This window comes from Delphinus delphis, chromosome 10, assembly GCF_949987515.2.
Source record: "Delphinus delphis chromosome 10, mDelDel1.2, whole genome shotgun sequence".
NCBI classification, from domain to species: Eukaryota; Metazoa; Chordata; class Mammalia; order Artiodactyla; family Delphinidae; genus Delphinus; species Delphinus delphis.
In genome coordinates this window covers 20,206,737-20,229,492 of record NC_082692.2, presented here as the reverse complement: position 1 = coordinate 20,229,492, position 22,756 = coordinate 20,206,737, and the positions used below count along the sequence as shown (strand labels likewise).

At 41.3% G+C, this 22,756-nt stretch overlaps 1 protein-coding gene and 1 long non-coding RNA gene across 2 annotated transcripts in view; one reads left to right on the top strand and one right to left on the bottom strand.

Moving 5' to 3' along the window:
- The window catches only part of CARMIL1 (capping protein regulator and myosin 1 linker 1), a 321,444-nt gene that overhangs the window by 221,671 nt on the left and 77,017 nt on the right, over positions 1-22,756 (bottom strand). The window lies entirely within an intron of this gene.
- The window catches only part of LOC132432776 (uncharacterized), a 58,327-nt gene that overhangs the window by 764 nt on the left and 34,807 nt on the right, over positions 1-22,756 (top strand). Inside the window, exon 2 of the long non-coding RNA XR_009520978.1 lies at positions 21,634-21,768. This is a non-coding gene — a long non-coding RNA (uncharacterized lncRNA). The remainder of the gene's footprint in view (positions 1-21,633; positions 21,769-22,756) is intronic.

Sequence of the window (22,756 nt, the reverse complement as noted above, 5' to 3'; positions counted from 1 at the left end):
CTGCCTTGTAGACGTTAAGAATAAAAAGACATAAAGTCCTGCCTTCAAGCAGCTTATAGTCTACCGGGAGGAGACAGACTACACACAAATAAATAAGTAAAAATAAGGTATGTCAGATGGTGACGAATGTTATGGAGAAAAAGCTAGCAGGAAAACGCAAGAGTGAGTGCTGTGTGGGCACTGGAGAGGGGGTGGTGGGTAGGTGGCATTTTTAAATAGTTTGGTGAGACCTCATTATGAAGTGATGTTGAAAAACGTCTAAAACAAGTGAAGGAATCAGCCACGTGGACATCTTAGATAAGAGTGGTCCAGGCAGAGGAAGTGGCGAAGGCAAACACAGCATATTCCTGAGGCAAGACTATGCCTGTGGTACTTGGAGGAGAAAGAAGAGCTCACTGTAGCTTGAGGGGAATGAGAACCGGTGAGGTCAGACGGGGCTGTGAGACCCGCGAGGCGCTACTATCCACTGTCCACACTTTCACTTTTACTTGGAATAAAAGGGGAAGCCACTGGGGGATTTTGAGCACAAGAGTGATGTGACCTGACATTTAAAACGATCTCTCCGACTGCCGTGTTGAGAACAGACTGGAAAGTGGGTGAGAGGGCAAAAGAACAGACGCGGGGAACCAGTCAGGAGGCAACTGCAATAACTTGCGAGAGAGAGGGCGGTGGCTGGGACCAGAGTGGTCAGTGGGAGTGGGGAGAAGTGGATATCCTTTGATGACAGAGCCCGAATGGATTTGTGAACCGAGTGGATTTGGAATATATTAGTTATTTTGCTAAAGGCAACAGTTTGGTTCATACCCGTGAAATAATTATATAACAACTGAAGATGGTACATGATTAAGTGACTACTGTATTGGTCTGGGTAACGTTACTTAAGTAAGAAAATAATTATGGAAGAAGTGCAACTTGAGAGCAAAGAACTGGTTCCAAGATTTTCCAAGTGTTGTTCTGAAAAGCATGTTTGTCCTCAGCAGGGAAACAAATGATGTTTGGAAGTAAGTGGTTCTTCTCTGCCCAAACGCCTTTTGCTTCCCTTAACCATTTCAAATGTACATTTAAAATTTAATAATATAAGGCCAGAGATTCTATCTGAATTCTAAAAAGCAACTGGGGGGAGGAAGAGGCAGGGAATTTTCTTTTGTCTTTTTCCAGTTCCTCTAGAGTAGTACTGTCTCACAGAACCTTCTGGAAATGTTCTATATCTGGACTCTCCAATACTGTAGCCACTAGCCACATGTGGTTACTAAGCACTTAAAATGGGACTAACTAAAAGTTTAATTTCATCTGATTATAATTTTAATTAAAATAGCTACCTCTGGCTAGTTGCCACCAGATTGAACCATACAGCTCACCACACAGAGGAACATTCCTGAACTAAACATAACACTATTTCCTTGAAATTGAGTTTAACGGATATATACGAAATAGATGTGTAAAACCTTGAAGTACGCATTCTTATTTTCTATTTTACCCTACAGTCACCATCTAATTCTCCTATTTGAAAGGAAACAGTAGATGGCTTGGTTCTAATCATTTTTAAACACATTTTCTTAGTTTCTGCAATGCAACTCTAATATCTTTTCGGCCATCATTCTATCAATGACATTCAAAATGAGATTTCCCTCCCTGATGTGTATTCAATGCTAACATTTTAAATGTCACATAAAAATAAAGATAGAAGATTCTTATTTTAATTGAACTTCCCTCCTGCTCTAAATTCAAAGCACTTTGTGGCATCAGTTATCTCATTTTTCTTCCCAAAACGAATGAAAGGGCTGAAGTTAGTACCACCATTTTTCAGTTGAGAAAATCAAAGCAGAAGATTAAAGGCAGGCCGTTATACAATGTACATCCATAGTTTTGTTGGAAAAGAGCAGAAATTAGGAAGATATAAAAAGGGAAATCAGTTGAAAATGAGGGGGGGTAAAAAACTACATGTAAATCCTTGGTTACCAAAGTCAAGTGAGCTGAGACATGGGTCTAGAAAATGCTGTCTGGATGAACAGGGTTGGGGTCAGACCTTCTGCGGGTCCCTACAGTGCACCTGATGCAAGATGCTGGCTCCACAACTAGAGGGTGAAGAAGATGCAGTGGTCAGGCTGTGGCTCGATTAATGAGGTGGTCTCAGGATAATGATGCTGGCTTATTCATCAGCAACCCAGGTTCAAATGACAGGGCAACGTTCCTGAATAATCTCCTAACCCGACAGCTGGAGAATGAGCTTTCATTAATCTTGCTTTTGAAACACTCAGGCTAACCCCAGTTATATCACTAAATTGCATGACCCAAGAGATTAACAGGGCAATTCAATCAGTTTAGAGCTGACCTCAGAAGCTGTCAGTTAAATTCCTTCATTTTGAGAATGCGGATACTAAATCCCAGGAACACTGTGATACTTACAAAAGAGCAAAACGTTATTCATTTTACAAACAAGCAAGGCTGCATTCCTATGTTACGTATAACTGATATGGTGCAGTGTCTCCCATAAATAGTTAAAAGAAGAACAGTTAAAAGACTATCCTTATTTTGTAACTCCAATATGTTTCTAGAAACTATAGGTTAGAGGATAATCAACGTTATATATGTTATATTATACATATAACATATAACCTGATTATCACATACCAATAACATATAACATAATTATATATATATACAGTTTGTATGTGTAACTTATATAATTTCCCCCACAGGAAGGATATTAAAATTGGTGACTGCATCCCTTTACAACATTCTTAAATCTGAACTGAGACACAACAGTGTTATAAAAGCAAAGATAAAGCAAATACAAACCATTAAAATAATTCAAAATTGTTCAAGAGCGTGTTAGTTCCTATGAAATAAGCATAAGTATACTAAATATATTATAAACAGAGCCAAAAGTACTATTCAATACCTAGGAAATGCATCAAATGAGAACTATCTATATCATAAATCTTGGAATTTATGCTTCTTGGAATCTGGAAGGGCCTCCTCAGGAAGGCTTGGTTGGCCTGGTCTTTCAAAACGCAGTCTGGTCAAGTCCAAACTGATGCTTCCTTTCAGTGAGCAGATACTCAGACATCCCACCCACCCCTGCCCCACCGTAGCGATAAGGCAAAATGCTGTATACGGGCAGTGGCTTCAGATGCGTTTCCCACGACAATGAACACGCTGGTGGTGATGGTGTTTTAAATGCTAAAGCGCAGTAAGGCCGATTCTGCTCTGCTCCAGGTTTCCTGCCCGAAGGTTGCCAGCTGTGTGGCGTCACTTGGCTTATTGCTTTGATAGCCACTGTTAGGAAAAAACACATTTCCTTCGTAAGCGATTTTTTTCATTCCCCAAATTATAAGTTTTTAAAGGACCTTCAAGATATGAGTCCAAAAAGTTCCCCATCTTAATCCTGAAAAAAATTTTGGCCAATACCATTTAAGTACAGCCAGGAGCAGGGATATAATCTGCATAAAGCATTTTAGAAAAAAGGGCGATGAGTCAAAATTCCATCGTTATACTTAAAATGTCATTTTGATACCCTGAGACACCTTCACGGCAGGAAAACTGATTCCAATTCTTCCAAAGATATGCAGGAAGGAAAAGCTTCCAGGAAGATGCGTGTTGGTCTAACACAGAGAGAAGCTAATGCAATCAGAATGGGCACGGGAAGAACCAAGTTCCAGAGACTTCACCTTACAGTCTTTAGGTCTTTTCAGTGAAAATGCTAAGTGGGTTCACCATAGATTTTGCTAAATTAGCATGATGTACATGTAGATTTTAAGGTGAAGAACTGAAGACAGAGAGGAATAGAACAGAAACGGAAGCGGCACAGACATATGGCATGAATTCTGCATGTCACACAATTCCCACAGACATAATTCTAGATGATGCTACAGAGCTTCTCAAGACGGATACGCCTGAGCCAGCTCTACTGCTTACCAGTGGTGTTAGGCAAATTATCTAATCTCCCTACACCTCACATCCTCGGCTGTCCATGGACACAATACAGTATCCACTTCCTATGAGTGTTGTGAAGATCAGATGCGAGGATGTAAAAGCTTTCCGGCACAGGGCCCAGCCAACAATAACAATTCAATAAATATTAGCTGTCTAATGATCATAACAAGAGTAGTCATGGTTCAAACAGTATAATAGCTCTCTGAAAGGCCAAGCGAAACCATTTTTTTAATTCCCCTAACATACCAATAAGTTGACGGAAATTGGATTTAAAATTTCCCCCAGGCATAATTTGGTTTACAAGTTCTCTAATGATTACATAAAGGACATACACAGAGCAGGTTCCATCCAAACCATGCCTACACATTCATTAGTGTTATTTTCCAATTTAATAAGTTAGCAGAAACTTTTGTTTTCCACTCATTAGAAGCCAGCCTCTTATATTTTCTGAATGTTCAAGGGCTGGTTTGATATCTGGTTTCGATACCTCTGACATTTTTACAAAACTTGCCAATTTGCAACCATTTTCAGAAACCTGACTCACACCCAGTCACCAAATACACACTCGTCCCCAATAGAAGGTGGCCATTCAGGTCTCCTATAAGCATCCCTGGTCAAAGGGACCACGGCCGTCGAGGAATCTTCTCTAGCACATGGGCAGGTTTACAGCCACATTTGGGCAGAGCGTGAAGACGGGAAGTCCAGAATCCTTCGTTAGCAGATGTATTTGGAACGACAGCCCCAGCAGCTGGGCAGCCCCTGCCGTCTGCATTATGCCTGCACAAGCAGGGAACCCAGGCTTTATCTAGACGCAAACACTGGCCTTCCGCTCTGGACTACTCATATAGTATCTTTCAGATACGTATCAAAAGATATGCTAGTTCACAACTACTCTTCCTCTTAAGAACTGCCTGGGAGGAGGAAGCAAGGAAGGAAGATATTTTTGAAGTCTGCTGTAAGCCAGGAATGGGGAGGCACTTCCCTCATTGCATTTAACCCTGTACAGAAGGTACCATAATCTTCGTGTTATAGATGAGGAAACCTAGACACAGAGAGGTTTAATTTAACTTGCCCCAAGGACACTGAAAGGAGTCAGAATTTGAACCCACATCCATCAGTTCCTGCACCCGTGTTCCCAGCAGCTCCCCCTGTGGGGTGAGCCTCTCACTGTCAGTGCTTGTCATCACCACCTTAAACCAAGCTGTGGTGCTTGAACCGTGAGTCACCTGATTTACTCCTCACCTCAGCGTCTTCTCGTGTCGGGCAACAATTTCTACGCACCTCAAAGAGCTTGTCCACGTCATACTTCATTCAGCACAGTGTCTGGTAGAAAGGAGGCAGCTGCCTGATCTAAGTCTCCCCTCTCCTGACCTGAAGACAGCAAGCCTGTGTCCTCTGCATGTGACTATCACATAAATGAGCCTCAGTAATGTCAAGCTTCCAAAAACCAGCCTCTTCCCACTAAATAACAGGCTAGTTGGTAATTAAAAGATGCACTGGTCCCTCATCCTAAGCACTTCACCTTAAGAAAAGGATTAACTCAAACGGAGGACGCTACTGACACCCCTATGTAGGGAGACCTTTGGAGGAGGGGGGGAATATGCATTATTTTCATATACGTGCTGATTTCTCTACTTGTGCCTTCCATTGCCTCTGAGTCGTTAAAGAGGCGTGTCGTGGCTGTGATTTCTGAGCGCAAACAGATGAATTATCCCTAGTTGAAAGCTCTTGGAGGAACAGATCCTAGTCACGAATATCACTGGGTCTCACTATTAGAGATGCAAAGCTCCATCCACATCGGAAAAACATTATAATTGTCTCATTCATTAATTTGTAAACAGTTCCTCCTCCAGCCATGCCTCTTTTGCAGTAAATATTCAGAGATGTGACCCCTTTTCTGATTGCTTAGGAAACGAATCCTTTTCCTCCCAATACTCTCAAAACATACGAATTTGTGCTGAATGTCAGCATCAATATTGATAATCCAGGAAAAGGTGTGTACATGTCCCCTACACCCCCACACACATAGCTATGTAAATAAAAGGAAATAAACCTAAATTTATTTCAAATTTGTACATTTGTAAAGAGTATATCTGCCTAATTTTAAGTGCCTAAAATATGATTTCAAATTTCATGGATTCTCCAGGAAAACTATACCGAGTAAGGGAAGGCCTAGGAATACATTAGGGGGAAAAGAGATGACGGCCAACTTACTAGAGATAAGCCAGACAGCAAACCATCCTTTACCCAGATTAAGCAGCACTTCTCCAGTGAATACCGTGCTGTGCACTTGACAGAAAACAAGCGTGTCCAAAAATGGTCCCTCCACGGGAACCACTAAAGTGCACATAAAAAAGACCCTTTCTGGGAATTCCCTGGTGGTGCAGTGGTAGGGTCTCCGCCCCTCCACTGCAGGGGACACAGGTTCGATCCCTGGTTGGGGAACTAAGATCTATGCATGCCGTGTGACGCAGCCAAAAAAAAAAAACCCTTTCTTTGGTTGGTGCCTATAGCTGCAACTTTCATCACTTACCCTCTGCCTTTTTAGACTCATCATTATCCCAGCCCACATTCAGAATTGCCCCCATTCCTGTTGAGTGCTTGTTCCCCAAGGTCTATTTGCTGCCATTTCCCCAAACCATCCAGATTTCTATTCCGACCATCTACTTGACGATGCTCTCTTGATGGGAACTTGGGCCAATCAGCCTGCATTCCCCGCCTCAGACACCGTACACTACAACTTGGTATCTCACCTTTTATGACAGTTTAACCACCAGGCATTTGTTTTTGTGGAGATATGAAAATAACACAAATTTTTTTGGAAAAAGAAGCTAGAATCACTGGGCTAGAAAGAACTTTAAAACTGTAAACGCCTTCAAACACTTTTCTGGACTATTTGCTCCTTGAGGGCAGGACCAGGCTTCAATCATCTTTATATCTTGGTAACTCACTCCCCCAAAAGTGTTTGCTGAATGACAACCTCTTCAACGAAGCCTCTCACCAGCCTCTTTCGTCAACTGGCTACTTACATGAAAATTGTTAATCAGCTTGGGACAAGAGATCTTAACGAAAATGGCTCCATGGAGTGAAGAAAGCACCGGACCAGCAATCACTAACGAGCTATTCCATGTTGGGTGAGCCCCCTACCCTTGATGCACTCATTTCCTCATCTCTGCAGAGTATGACCAAGACCACTTCTAAGGGACCCTGTGGCCCTATCATTCTCTACATTTAGGTTAAGGAAGAACTTCCTTTAACTTCCTATCAAAACAAAAAACAGAGTTTGTTACTGTGAGTTAGTGAAACCACCTAAAGACTAAGGTATAATATTTACTGATTTTCCTGGGATGCTTTTGCCCCCAGGGCTTTAGGAAGCAAGGATGTGGGCAATGGGTCCTGGAAGAGCTCTTTCTTTCAGTTCTGTGACCAAGTGAGGACTTTTCAAAACAACATTACAATACTGCTATTAAGTTGTTTATAATGCTGTGGCTTTTATGAAATAGACAGTCCTTAAAGAAAAAAAATTTTTTTAAAGGCAGAGCAATTTTAATTTTTCCTGGAAAGAAATGGGGAAAGACCTCCAGGAAGTGCTGTCAAAATAAATCTGCTTGGCTTTTTCACCAGGAGTCTGCATGCCCTGAAGGGGATAAAGAAGAGCTTGAGTGTTACCCACCAGTCAAGAAATCACCACAGAGCAAGAAAGACTCTGGAAGGAGGGCGAGGCACGGAATCGTATTTAGAATTTGTGTCATGTGGAAATCACAAGGACCCCCACGGTCAAAGTAGCCACCCAGAAGAATAGTCAACACCACAGCATGAATAACAGGCTTCATCACCCTGCTAGAAACTATCTTCCCCTTGCAAGTGTCTCACCTCAACAGGATGACAAATGCAATTTTCTTATTTCCTCCATCCTCTATATAAAATTATCATCTATAAGAGCACCTTTAGAGGAATGCTAATAAGGATGACTTGCAATGCTCAGGCAGCTCACTGATGCAAAAAAGTAAATAACAATATATGAGTGATTACTGAAGAGGTTCTCAGATTTTTACTTATATGTAAATTAAAACACCTTTTTAAATCCTTTAACAGGAAAAATTAAAACAAAACTGCATATTATCTCATTTCCGACTAGAAGAGGCATTCTTCAGTTAACAATCTTATTCACAGATACTGATCAAGGAGTGGCCCCAAAGAGGGTCAACTGAAAATACTTTATTTTAGCTTCTTTTTTTTTTTTTTAACTGTAATTTAAAAAAGCCTTACTCCACCCAAAGAAGCCAATGAGCCTGGAGCAGGAAGTTTCTAAATTTTCAGTAGTGCTAAGCATTTAACACAAAGGATGCTTTTGTTCTTGATGTACAAAAATTCTTGGGCTTCCCCGGTGGCGCAGTGGTTGAGAGTCCCCCTGCCAATGCAGGGGACACGGGTTCGTGCCCGGTCCGGGAAGATCCCACATGCCGCGGAGCGGCTGGGCCCGTGAGCTATGGCCGCTGAGCCTGCGCGTCCGGAGCCTGTGCTCCGCAACGGGAGAGGCCACAACAGTGAGAGGCCCGCGTACCGCAAAAAAAAAAAAAAAAAAAAAGATAAAAGCGAAAACATATTGAAGGAACAGTATTTTTTTTAAGTGATAAGATGCCTTGGTAAGTGTAATTAAGGCACACTTTACAATACCATTAATCAGAATATGTTTTATGGGTAAAGTAAATAATCCTTGGATACATTTCCCCCAAATTATTTTCCTCTGCTAAGGCAAAAGAAAATAAGTCTATAAATAGTAAGACACTTCCAAATAGGTAGTGTTCATTTGCTGGAATCCTTTATCCTGTCACAAACACCCCCAAAAAGCAAACGTTTATGTGTAAGGTTTCTTTGAAGTAAAACTAGATACATAATGTAACTTTCCTTTACTGAAATCCTTCATTTCTAACTATTCCAGCAAAATTGTTTATATCAAAACACTGATCCTTCCAACAACTCATGATGGCCTTGTTGGGAGAAGACCATGACTTCATCACCTGCATAACCCCAGCTCCTGGCACAGCAGTGGCCACAAACTAGCAGCTGAAGACAAATGCAGAGGTTACTTTTCATGATCATAAATGGTATCTCAAATTTTTTCCATTAATTCTATAGATTAGAAAAAATTTTTTAAACCTAGCCTAACCAGAGTGATTACCAGATTTCTCATTTTTTTCCTTACTAGTTGTGTGATTTGGGACACATCATTTCATCTCCCTGTGCCTCAGTTTCCGCTTCTATAAAATGGAGATAAATTACAGCATTTGTCTACTAGCATCATTATAAAGATTAAATGAGTTAATAATGTAGTACTTTGCGCTGAGTACCCACGCCATCATCCTAACCATCATTACCAGTGTTGGGAAGAGAGACAAAACCATGGTGGGAAGGGCTCCAGTTCCCGGAGAAAATGACTACCACGTATCAGCTCTGTAAATACAAGTTCATTAACAGTGGATAATGACAGAGGGATGGATAGATTATGTGACAGAGTAAAATGTAAAAGGTAGAAACTAGGTGGTGGTATGTGGGTATTCACTGTAACAGTCCTTCAACTTTTCTATATGCTTGGAAATGTTCATAATAAAATGGTGAAAGAACTGGATAAGGGGAAGAAATACGTGAAAAAGAAAGAGAAATTAACATGGGCAATTAGTCACTCGACCTCCCTCCAAAAAAGTATTATTCATCAGTAACAACAATGGGAGCACAACAGTAACAGCCATGATCGTCACAGAAGTCTCACCTACCGTGTACTATCATCTTGATTTTAAGGCTTAGAACGATCCTAGGAGGAAGCTACTCCAAGGACCATTCCCATTTCAGAAACTCAAAAGCAAGGACAGACAGAAAGACCTGCTGGGGACCATATGGTTGATAAGTGTCATCACAGAGAATTAAACATGTTCTGCTGCATCCTTCCCAATTGCCGGAATAATTCTACCACTCATTTATGCCCTCTTCAAGGAAGAAACCTCTCTCCTTCACCTCTGTGTCCCCAGTGCCATGGTTCTTGACACAGAGCTGGCACACAAAGATTGGTCAATGAACGGGATGAAGGAAGAAAGAAAGGGAGGGAGGGAAGGAGGGAGAGATGGAGGGAGGTTGGGAACATTACTTTCTTGTTTCACTCACTACATCCAAACTCTACCCAATATAGTGACTGGAAAGAGAAACAGTGCTTTTATTAAAATTATATAATATTTTCAGATTATAAAAGTAATACATATTTATTACAGACAACTGTACTACTTCTTACCAAAAAAAACTAAGTTACTATGTCTCCTACAGGTGAATAATAGTAGCCATTTTTTTCCCTCAAGAAAGACTTGCCATTTTCTGAATGTACCTAGCCATGAGATACGTTCAAATGAAAGATGAAATTTTCAGTAACACAGATCTAAGCCATCCTGTGGAATTTGTCCAGACAGAAGCAAGCAGGATGGTGAGAGGTTTGCAAAACATGTCACATAAGGCATAGCTGACGGAAGTAGGCCTACTTAGCATACAGGAGAAAAGACATAGGAATGACAGGAAAACAGTCTTCAAGTATTGACAGGGCTGCATATCAGAGGGAGTAAACTTTTTTTTGTGAGCCAACTTGGACCAATGTGTAGAAATTAAAGGAAGGAACATGTTAGCTTGATACTAAAAAAAAAAAAAAAAAACGAGATTAGAAGTTGTGGAAAGAAATAAACTCTTAGAAGTTCTCTCACCATCAACAGCCTTGTCAAGAGTATGTGCAGGGCTTCCCTGGTGGCACAGTGGTTGGGAGTCCACCTGCCGATGCAGAGGACATGGGTTCGTGCCCCGGTCCGGGAGGATCCCACTTGTCGCGGAGCGGCTGGGCCCATGAGCCGTGGCCACTGGGCCTGCGCGTCCGGAGCCTGTGCTCCGCAACGGGAGAGGCCACAACAGTGAGAGGCCCGCATATCGCAAAAAAAAAAAAAAAGAGTACGTGCAAGGTTAAACTAGATACCTACAAAAGTCCTGTGCAACTCCAATACCCTGTGATTCTAGATCCCCATGTCCTCTATGTGAGGGGCACCATATAGACCAGGGTTAGCAACATATGGCACATGTGGCAAACTACCACTGTACACACATGCAAGTGTGTACACACACAGCCTAAGGTGAATCACAAATATTTATAAAACTAGAATTATGTAGTAAGAACTAATCTCTAGTTCTATTATTGAGTCTCTCTCACAGACTTTGGAAGAAGGATGTAATACTCCAGGGACAAACGTTTTAATTCAAATTATGATGTCCAAAACTGAAGAGCTGCATGATATATACATTTTTTAATTGCTAAACTAGCGCAAACTCCTGATTCTGCACTAACTAGTTACGTGACCTGGGGCGTGCCACTGCATCTCCATAGATGTCGGTGTCCAAAAGAACTTGGAACGCAATTCAACATGGTAGCCACTAGCCAGGCGTTCCTTTTGGAGCCTTTGCAGTGCGGCTAGTGCAACAGAGGAATTCTTAATGTAAATATAACTTAATTATATCTCGTAATTAATTTATTAAATCTAAACAGGCACATGTGGCTAGTGGCTATTGTATTGAACAGTCAAGCTCTAATGATTCCTGAACACTTCTGAAGGAGAGAGTGCGATTCCAGACCAACTTCATTCAACCCATCATCCTGAGTAAGATCTCAATACCATAGAGGCAGCTGTGTGAGAAGGAAGAGAGATGAAATTCTTGAGGCCCAAGCACAGAAGATTATTAGGGCTCCTGCCAGCTACTGCCTCTCCAGTGATCATCTGTCCAATGTCCTGGGATAGACAGCCCAGTAGCCCTTTATCCTTTAATGTCCAGAGTTGGGTTCCACATTCAAGTATGGCAGTGTAATTATCAAAGTTCTCCGGAAAAGATCACCTGTGAAGTGCAATGCCCTGCTGGTGGGAAATACCACCAGCCAGTAATACCACCAGCCACCTACCCTAATATGAAGACATCAGTGACATATTTGTGAATAATAGTGAATAAGTAGCACCTATCATTGAAATATAAGGTTCCCTGCAGAGTACAAAAAGCTACCTCTAAATTAGTTAAACATCTCTTACGAAGTACACCATCGGATTTAGTTTTATTTATTGATTTCAGATCAAATTGTGCAACCAACTCTAAAAACATACGAAGTCATAAAAGCCAAAAATTATGACTTTTTAAAGAGTCATCTTGGTTGTTTAAGAAATGTAAAGAGTCTAGAAAAACTCCCTTTTAAAAAGTTGCCGGATAATGTTAGTAACAGGCATGTTCCAGAGCTTTAGGACAAAGCTGGAGACAAATCTACTAACATATATTAGTAATATCAATCATTACAGCACTGGAAAATGAGACCTCAAAACAGCAAATGTGAAAGGGCAGGTAGCCTAATCACAGGGGCTATTTTTAGGAAAAAGTTCACAGCATATCTAGGATATTTTATTATTATTATTATTATTATTATTATTATTGCAGTACTCTATTCTTGCAATATTTTAAAGTCTTTGTTTTTAACTAGGCAATGGCCACCAGAAAAAAAATCTTACAAATTACAAGTCAATAATCTGTTTAACAACTGAGTGGATGGCTTCCTAGCATCTGATGCACCACCACTGGCTAGTCTCACAGAGGAAATTCTATGCAGAAAACTCAGATGTCAGCTTGCTGATTCTTAATTCCTGAACTGCATTCTGCTGATAACGCATACTGCTCGTAATTATCATGAGTCCTATATCCAGAGAACGAGGCAGACGAAAGCTCCATTGCTGTGCCCATACCAGCATCAGCCTGCCTTTCCCTGCTTAGCTGGCTCTGATCGCTGGGCAGACACTGCCTTTTTCTTTTCACATGCTGACTCAAGAATTTCCAGCATGAGTATTCATGTTTCAGAGTGTCTAGAATAAAAAAACACTGATATTCAACTCCAGCAATTATCCCATTTTAGACTTTAAAGAAAAGTGATCAGCTACTTCCAATCTGACTTAAGCAGCTAACGTTTTTTAAACACTTGACTTAAAAATAACTTGAGGTTATAAAAATTATATATAATGGACAGTACCATAATTTTTTAACATTTAATGAAAGGCTGAAGGACAGATTCCTTTAAAGTTGCCCATAGACCCTGTCTTAGTCTGCTTGAACTGGTATAACGAATACCCTTAGACTGAGTGGCTTAAACAACGTTTACTTCTCACAGTTCCAGAGGGCTGAGAGGTCCGGGCTAAAGGTACCAGTCAATTTTGTTCCTGATAAGAGCCCTCCTCCTGGTTGCCAATAGATGCCTTCTTGCTATATCCACTCATGGCAGAGAGAGAAAGAGCTAGCTTTCTGGTCTCTTCTTGTAAGGGCACTAATTCCATCATGAGGGCTCCACCCTCATTACCTAGTTACTTCTCAAAGGCTCTGCCTCCAAATAACATCACATTGGGATTAGGGCTTCAACAGATGAATTTGGGGGAACACAAACATTTAGTCCATAGCAGACTCCACATAAGGCGTGCAAGTCCTCCTCTTATCTTCTGAATTAGATCAGCACATTTTCAGTAGGGAGGGTATCCAGAGGTGAGAGAAGCACAGTGCATGGTACGGTTCCAGGCACTTGGAAATGCCTGATGAATGCTGAATTTGCAAACGAGGGTGTGTGGGTTTCCCCGGCCGTGATGGAGGAAATCCCCAGCAAAAAGGAATGAAAGCTGAATTCCCGTTCAGCTAGTTGTTCCTACGTTCTAGATAAAGCCTATCTCGTAAATAAATGGAGAAACCCATATTGAAAGATGAAAAAATAATAATGCCATTGTCTGACTAAATACCTCGGAAAGCTGCAGGATTAATATAACAGGAAGCGTCATTCCTATCACAGAACTTCAGCTCTTTCAACTAGGACAGATATCACCATAAGGAACACTGGCCTTTCAATACTCTCCGGCCTTAACTCTCCTGGAGTTTTCGAGAGCAATGCCAAGCGTAACATTTATCAGCTCATGGATATCAAGACTATTTCCAAACACCCGCAGACACATGACAGGCGTGATGCTGCAATCACAACATGATTCACAAGGTCTGGAGGCTCCTTGCACTTGAGACATTTGCTCCCACTTGCCCACCCGCTCAAGGTCCCTTCTTTTTTTCTCCTTATGAATATGCTTCCCCTGTTTCCTTTTCATTTTTCCAAAAGATATCCAAAATGACAGAATCCATTTGTCAACTCATAGCCAGAGTCCAAGAAGTCATTACCCACTGGAAAAGGGGTCCATAGTCACGACTGGTGATTATTCTCCAGTTCATACAATGCCTACATGTTTACATTTTTCCCTCCAAGGCCTCATTCTTGTACTAAAACTATTCTAATTGTAATTATAAAGTCATCGCCACCCATGTGTATAGCTGGTTCATTTTGCTTAGAGGTCACTGCAGCCAAGAAACAAGTCGCTTTAGTTTCCGTCCCTCCCTCTCGTTGTGCTCAACATCTTCGCCAGTTGCATCTAGAGAAAGGCTTGCTGAATTGAACAAAAGTAGAAATTCCAGATTCTGCATCTTCAAATCCAAAAGATGGTTATAAAAATCGTAGCTTGAAAAGCCGCTGAACTGCAGGATATATATTGCTATGTAACAGTCTGTAGGTCCTCTATTTAAGGAAGAGTAGACCTCTTAGAAAATTCAGAACAATTTACATTAATGTTTCATTTGTCTTGAAATAGGGCTGGTGAGCACAGTGCCTGATAAACTGAGCTATCTAATATTTAGTCACAGACTTTGATGTTTCTGCATGCGTTCTTCAGAATTATTATTTTGGGAACTGTTGAAGAAACGTCAAAGCCGAAATGCTATATTTACCTGTTCCTCAGTTTGTAGTAAGAATTTTTCAAACATAAGTCTACATGTATAAACACTTTTAACTTCCTTGAACCTAAGTATTTTAAAACGTCTAGTCTGCCCTTGCTAGTGAAGTAAAAGGTGATATAATTTTATATTATCTAGTCCCATATGCCGTATTGTCTTATATTATCTAGATATTGTATCATCTAGTATTGTCCTGATTCTCACCTGTTGCTTATTAATTTCAAACAAAGTTCGACTGATTTTCAAAAGTATATAGATCCGTAATAATGGCCAATATTTATATAACATTTACCAAGTGCTGGACCTTAGGCATTGATTATATTAATGCATACGATCCTCACCTTGACCCTAGGAGGTAGGTACTATTACCTCTCCAAGGCCTCAGGGAATTGTCATTTGTTTTTATTTTAAAATTCCTACTCCTAAACTATACCAGCAAAGTGCAAGTCAAAATAAAGATCAGAGGAATAACAAAATAAATTCCATGTCCTTATATCACACCAGGGTAACTTATTTCATACTGCAAATGATTAATGTGATAGGTAAAATAATAAAGTATATTAATTCCTGGGCTATTTGCTCACATCAAATTTCCAAGGTTAATCTGACCCCTCAGTGTGTGAGACACACACCCACCAGATACATCCAGACATGGAGTTACCCGGGCTTCAGAGAGAGTAAGAACTACAGACTAGAACAAGACCATAGACAACCTGCAATCCAATTTTTTGTATGAAATATTAATCTCATCACTTTCTTTACCAAATCTGCTAACAAGTAGCAAGTCAAACAGAAGTTTCACTCTCCTCTCTCCTCCCTCCTCCCCAGTCTCTGGTAGAGGTGCTAATGAACAGAAAAATGAGAGCCTACAGCCTAGAATAATCTACAGACTGGAATAATCAATCTTTGAAACCTCAAGGGCTGATTTAATAAAACTTTACTAATTTGCAGCACAGAAGTGGCTCAAATCCAAGATAAAATACCCCAAATCGGCTTATTCCTTTATAAAACAAGCATGTATTCAAAAGTTTGGCATGATCATGAACAGCAAACTCTGCAATTTATTTGGTATTAATAACTTCAAAAAATCTTACTACTATTTCTCTTTTTGGTTCTCCTTTGTGAACGAATATTCCATGTGCCTAGAACAGAGCAGGGCACAGAGCAGGTGCTCAGGAAAGGTTTACTTAATGAAATGCATGAACGAATAGTTGAGGCACCTCAGCATTCCCTGAGTTTCCAGTCCCTGGCCCCTGAAAACCAGACTGCACATAAACACAAGAGAGACTTTTCCAGAACACAAATATATCTATGTTGCTACACTACTTGTATCCCTTTCACAGACTTCCCCACACCTCATCAGCAAGCTGAACAGACCTGACTCTGTCACAGAGCAACTGTGTTACATCTCTAGCCCACAGTCTCACCACTCTTCACCTTAACAAGAGTGAAATTCCCCATGGTGTCCTCTCCTCCCTTCCGTCCACCAGATGCCTTAGCTGACTGTGTTCTCCTGAAAGGCTGCACCTATCTTTATCACTGCACTTAGCTCACTGTTACTAACTCTTTTGGTGTCTAACTGCCCCCCCAGCCTATGAACTCTTTAAGGGAAGATTATTTTAGTAACCACTGTGTCCCCATCATCTAGCAAAGTATTCAAAACACAGCAGATATCAATAAATGTTTACTGGAGGCCCGGATGGATGAATAGATGGGAAAAATCAAACAGTACTACATCTATTCATAAAAATCCCAGGCAGCCATGCTTTTGAGGATGATAATTTCAGACTTGCCAGGAGGAAACGAAAACCACCATAAACGAATTACATAACAAAATACTCCCCAGTATTAGCAATGATTACAGAATGTACACTCATCATGGAAGGCACTGCCTGTTGGGACTTTCAATTAATTTCTCAGGGCAATGAGGTTTGGGCAGAACTAAGAACAGGGAGCTTAAGCGGTAGCTACACATGCGTGTATTCCCTTCTCCAGAGGTAACATTCTGAAAGCAAATCTAAAAACAGAAATGATTTTCAGCCGGTGCTAAGGAAAAACAAGCCAATGCCCTTGCAGTGCCATGCAGGCACACGGCTTCCACTCAGCGCAGAGCGGGCGGGGGCTGGCCCAGTGCAGCCTTAACCATCACCCCACAGGCACACCAGTGCAAACCCACCCTCCTGTAGAAGAGACCGCTATCAGAAGCCCAAGTACCTGGTGTGCACTGACTGGGCTGGCACTGCAGAGTTTAGTTAGTCTAGCTTTAGCTAGAACCAGAACGCTGGCCAGAAGTTTTTGGTTAGTGTCTCAATTGAGGCATCACCTTTGGCACAGATGCTGAGTGCTGCTGGCCACAGGGGGACCTGAGCATCAACGTCGGCAAAAACAGACAAAAAACTAGAGTGTTTTTGCTGCATCTGAGCTGGGCTAGGGAAGGTCCCACCGTGTCATGCTCCTGCGCTTCAGGCTTTGTCCCCAGATAGAACACAGGGGACAATCGGTATTCACTTCTTGAAAACAATCATTCTGAATTTCTGTATCTTCAAAACAGAAAATGGATGGGAGGTTCATTATGCTATTCTCTTTTTGCAGATATTTAAAACTTCCGGTAATAATTTGTTCTCAAGACATTTTCCATAGTAAGTTTTTGAATCTATAACTCACAGTTTTCTATCTCAGGACTTTAATTCCAAGGTAATTGGGACACTAAAAAGTAAGAAAGTGATTATCCCGTTGAAGGGAAAAAAATGCCAAAATACTAACAATAGATTTAAATTTAGATTTCATCCCACCTGGTATAGAGTGACTCGATTAATGTCACCAGAAGCAGATCATACTCTTCTCTATGAATTGTTATATATTTGTGGAAATTGTGCCTTTGCAATATATTATTTTTGTTTTCCATTTCTAAAATACTTCAGATAGGCGTGATGCTTTTCTTCTACATCTATATATGTTTAAAACCTTACACAGACAGTCCTAGGCACCCTCAAATACCACCATCTGAGCCCATCTTATTCCCACCAGCTGACCCTTCATGACCGCAAAGGGCAAAGTAGAATTTCCCTCTACTTCAAAGCAAGCCACTATTTCATCAAAACAAAAAAGGCTTTTCCTCTGTATTTTTTATAGAGGAATATATAAACCGCTGCCAGTTACATATTTTTATATTCACTCCCTCATTGTGTCTTCATCACTGACATATTCTGCCAACTGTATTTGTAAAAATGTATCTTTTTATTTCTATTCTTTAAATGTTCTTCCCTCAACCCCAACTGCTTCCTCTCACCTCAATAAACTCTACTAAAGCACATCTTTGGGATATTTTTTATAATATGTAAAGTAAAAAGAAATGAAAGCCTCTTTCTTCCAAAGCCTTTTCCAAAGTCACCTGAGCCCAGATCTTTCTCATCTTGAAGCCGAGTCTGCTCCCTCTCTCTCCAACTCCCTTGCATTTTGTTGATAAAAGGAACAATCCCTCGAAAGGGAATCACCTCCTCATGCCATACTCCTACTTCGGGAACAACGTTCTATCTGTCCTCCATTCCATCACACGTAAATTTCAGCCTGGCTCCCAAGGTCCTCCGCTATCAGAATCACGGATACCTGTCCAATTGCGCCAACCCACAGTGCTCAATGGGCCACGCCACTTGGGGTCGGAGAACTCACATTCCACACCCACTTGGACTTTAGAGCCTTCTCCTTCATGAACTGCCCAACAACTCCACCCAGTCTGCAGAGGCCAGAACGGCTCAGGTCCAAAGAACACTCTGGAAAGGTGACTAGACACAGGACAATTCTCTACACCTGTGTATTTCGATACTATTAGCATATTACCCTCTGCAATCTGGTGGGGCTGGTCTATAATTTGATGGGGAGAGCTGACAAAAATTCACAAAATGATGTAAGGTGACTAAGTTAAAACTACAAAGGGCAGGAAAACACACAACCTCTTGAATTATCAAGACTGAGAGTGTTGGCAACCAAGTACTAAAATAAATATTTTCACCACTTGTAAATTCTTTGAGCAGACTTTTCTAACAACACGCAAATAAAGAGAAACAAAAATACAGAAGTCCCAAGTGGATATACAACAGAGAAAGAAAAGATGAGTGCCCCCCCCCCAAAAAAGTCTCTTTTTCGATGCAGGTTCCTCGGTACACTGAGCCGTAAATTTGATGTGGTCCAAGGCATGGGCCCTCATTTGGCAACAACGATGCACTGTCTAGACTGTGGCTCCCTAGAGGAAAGGTCTGTGCCTAAATTATTTGTGAACTTCCAATGACCTACACAGTGTCTGGTACAAAGAAAACAATAAATGGTTGCTTAATAAAGAGAGGCTTGTTTTGAACCTTAGATCCTAGATTTAAAAAAAAAAACTATAGATAAAGATGTTTGGGGTTTATTCACAAACTCATTATTGAACATGAAGTTTAATCCAAACAATAGGAGAAAATTTTTTTCAAGCTTTTGGTGGAATTAATTTTCTGAAAATGTTATTTGCCTACTTTTAATTTGCCACTTACCTTTCCAATCCAACAAAATCTCTTTCCTTTAGGGCAGGGTTAGTGGACCAAATTTGACTCTCTGAAGCAGTCTGCTATCTATTTTTATAAATAAAGTTTTATTGCAAAAAGCTATATGCAACTATTTATCTGTTGTCCATAGCTGCTTTCATACTACAAAGGCAGAGCTGAGGACTTGCCACAGAGGATTGACCTGCAAGCCTAAAATATTTGTTATCTGGCCCTCTGTAGGAAAAGTTTGCTGACCCTGCTTTACGGCATCATGTAATACTTAATATCCAATAAAACTGTGTCGTTTAAAATAGCTGGAAGGTTTACTGAGCTAAAGTTATTTGCAAGTTAATTGAATATACTATTTACTTCTGGCCACTATGGTTTTATTATATCCTCAAAATTGAAATCTACCAAAGACATGCGTCGAAGAAAAAAAAGAAAACAAAAAAAACAGAAGTCTAATGATAAGGAAATTTTTTTCTTGCCACCTAACTTATGCCATGGTTTTCTTAAAGCCTTTGAGAGCCCATAGAGAGCAGAATAAACTTCATAGAGGTAAGAAGAGGAAAGGAAAAACTGCATAGAGAAGTTAAGAAGAAATTTAAGACTGTACCAACTAAAGCAGGGGACAAGGCACACAACACCTTCATCTCTTCACAGATGGAGCAAATGTGGTATTTAAGAGAAAGAGGTCTGAGTAATGGTAAAGAAAAAATTTTTTAATTGTAGAGAAAATAAGGGAGTGTTTTGTTTGGATACGTCGGCTTATCCAGACTAAAAGGCTATCACAGCAAAGTGCCTTTTGGGGAATATGCAATCCTAGCCATACACAAGGAATTCTCAGTGAAGACAGTGGGAAGAGAACACACGCATTTCCCCCTGACCTGTATCCATTACACCAGAAGGTTCACTCCACCCAGCTTTCTGTAACTGGAAAGCAGCAAATTCCCGGAACCACCTGGAGCCTCAAAGCCTGCCTACTCATCCTCAGTGCAAACAGCTCTCCTGCCAGCTGGGAGGCCTCACCTTCCTCTGAAAGAGCCTTGTTTATTCCTACCAAGTATACCCTCATCCCTCTTCCATCCATCCAAATGCCACCTATTATCCTTCATGGTCCCATTCAAAATCCCAACCAGTGCACCTGTAGCAGTCAGAGGGACCCATTCACAAAGACGATAGTGTGAAGGTTGCTCCCGGAGTTGTACAACACGGCGGCCCCAATCCCGGCCCCTCCATAAAGTCTCTCCCATCCACATCACAGCAGGCTGGCAGTCCCTCTCTCTTTCCTAAAAGTATACATGTGTCTCATGCCCTCACCGGGCTCGCATTATGTATTTTTTCCATACGTAAGTCAGCAGTGACACTAACAACAAACAGCCCTCAGTGAGTCAGGCCCCGCGCTGAATGCTCTGTGTGCGTCATCTTGTTTAGTTCTCAGAATAATCCTATGAGTAGGCATTACCACCATTTTCCAGTTTCATAGGTGAGGAAGCTAAGACAAAAACGGTAAATTTGCCGGAGGCCACACAGCTAGAAAGTGGCTGAGCCAGGATTCTGACTGGGGTCTGTGATTCCAAGGCCAATGTCCTTAAATGATACTCTAACTCTCACCCAGAAGGTACTCAATGAAACTTACTTCGTAGACCAAAACTCTAGTTCAACCCCTAGCTACCCTTTGGTCTTTCCACTTCTTACTTAGAACAGCCCACAGAGTGGGAGAGCTTTGAGGCAGACAAATCTCCTAGTGCTCTACCATCCCACACAGAGTGACTACAAGACTCCATTGGGATGGTACAAAATACCGAATATCCCTATTTTTCACTCCTATGAGCAAGCATATCACACGAACAGTTTACAATTACTTTCCACGCTTCTTTTGAACAGCCAGGCGATGCGTGGCTTTATCTTTGACCACTGAGCTCATCAGACTACACACCCTCAAAAATAAACACAGTTACAGGAGAGTAGGTCTGTTCCAGTCTACTCTACGGGTAGCAAAATGACTCTTACGGAACCTTGGAGCTGTGGTCAAAATGAAGACTCTCCTCTCCTTTACCTGTTCCCTCCTACTCCCAGTGAGATGAGGGATTAAATAAAACGCAGGCATCCAGCTCCCCATTCTGAAATGAAAATTCCATACTTAGAAAAGCATTAAGAAGGTCCCCTATCATGCTGGTTTCAAGTGTTTAATTATATGCATCATGTAATTATATTGCATACATACTTTGTCACTGTTTTCTACTGAGGTTGGCGGGGACAGAGAAACTCAGCGTTGGATTCTTAGTTTAATGGGCTTGTTTTTCTGCTTACTATACAGCTTGCTGGGTGAGCACTGGAGAGACAGTCTGATAAGCTTCAAAAGAGGTGGCAAGGAAAACCAGCCCCCTGTGGACGCTACCCATATGGAAACAGGCCAAGACTGGAAACACCTTTAGGAAGAAGGGTATCCAAGGTAAGCGACATCCTTCAGAGATGGATGAAACCTTGACTGCAACCCTCCTATTTTCCAATAAGATTTTGAGCTTTAAAAACAAGTGGATGGGGCGGGGGGAGCCACAGCTGCTTAATCTGAAAGCATCTTTCAGTTTCCTTGCAAAAGTTTCCAAGTCAAGGAAGGGGAAGAATCAACACTTACCATACAAAGCAGGCCCTGGAGAGGCAGCAGTACCCCAGGGTACGGTCCCACCTGAAGGAAGTGCTCCCAGTGAAAGAAGCTACTATGAACCTAAGGCCCATAAGGGTGAGAAGTCAGAAGCTTATTTGGGAGTTTGCCACCTTGAAGCGTAGCAAGTGAGGAAGTAGTGAGAGGTGGCAGATGGGATGGGGTGAGGGTAGAAGCTACACCCAGACAGCTGTGGTGTTAATAAAACCGCAGCAGCTGAGCAGCATGGAAACAGGAGTCTTAAGCATCTGAGTATCTGAGAAGCAGCTGTGGTAATTTCTGAAATAACTTGGGAAAAAAAATCAAAATACAGCATTACACTCAACTGTTAGGTAGACTGCAAGTAGGATCCACGGATTAAGAATAAAACTAAAACCCAAGACACTAAGCGTTGCTCTAATGGCATCTACGCCCAGGGCCAGACTTACGGGTAAAGCCAGCTTATAGTGAGCTCTCCCATCTGGGACTTACAAGAAGAGTTCCCTAGAACAGGGTCCAAGACAGATCCACCCAGTATTTAAAACCAGCCTTTAACAAAGGCCCCGTATGGACACCAGACTTAGTCATTTGAGCCTAAGAAGAGCCTCCTAAAAATTCAGATAAACTTGACTAACTTGAACTCACCCATTAGAGCAAAGATAGAATGTGTAATCCAATCATGTAAAGGTTTTTAAAACTCAGCCAAAATGACTGGCAAATAGGACCATATGAAATTTTTCTTGCTAAAATGGCAAAAAACCAAAACCCTCCTAAAAGAACGCTTCCTTATAATTCCTTA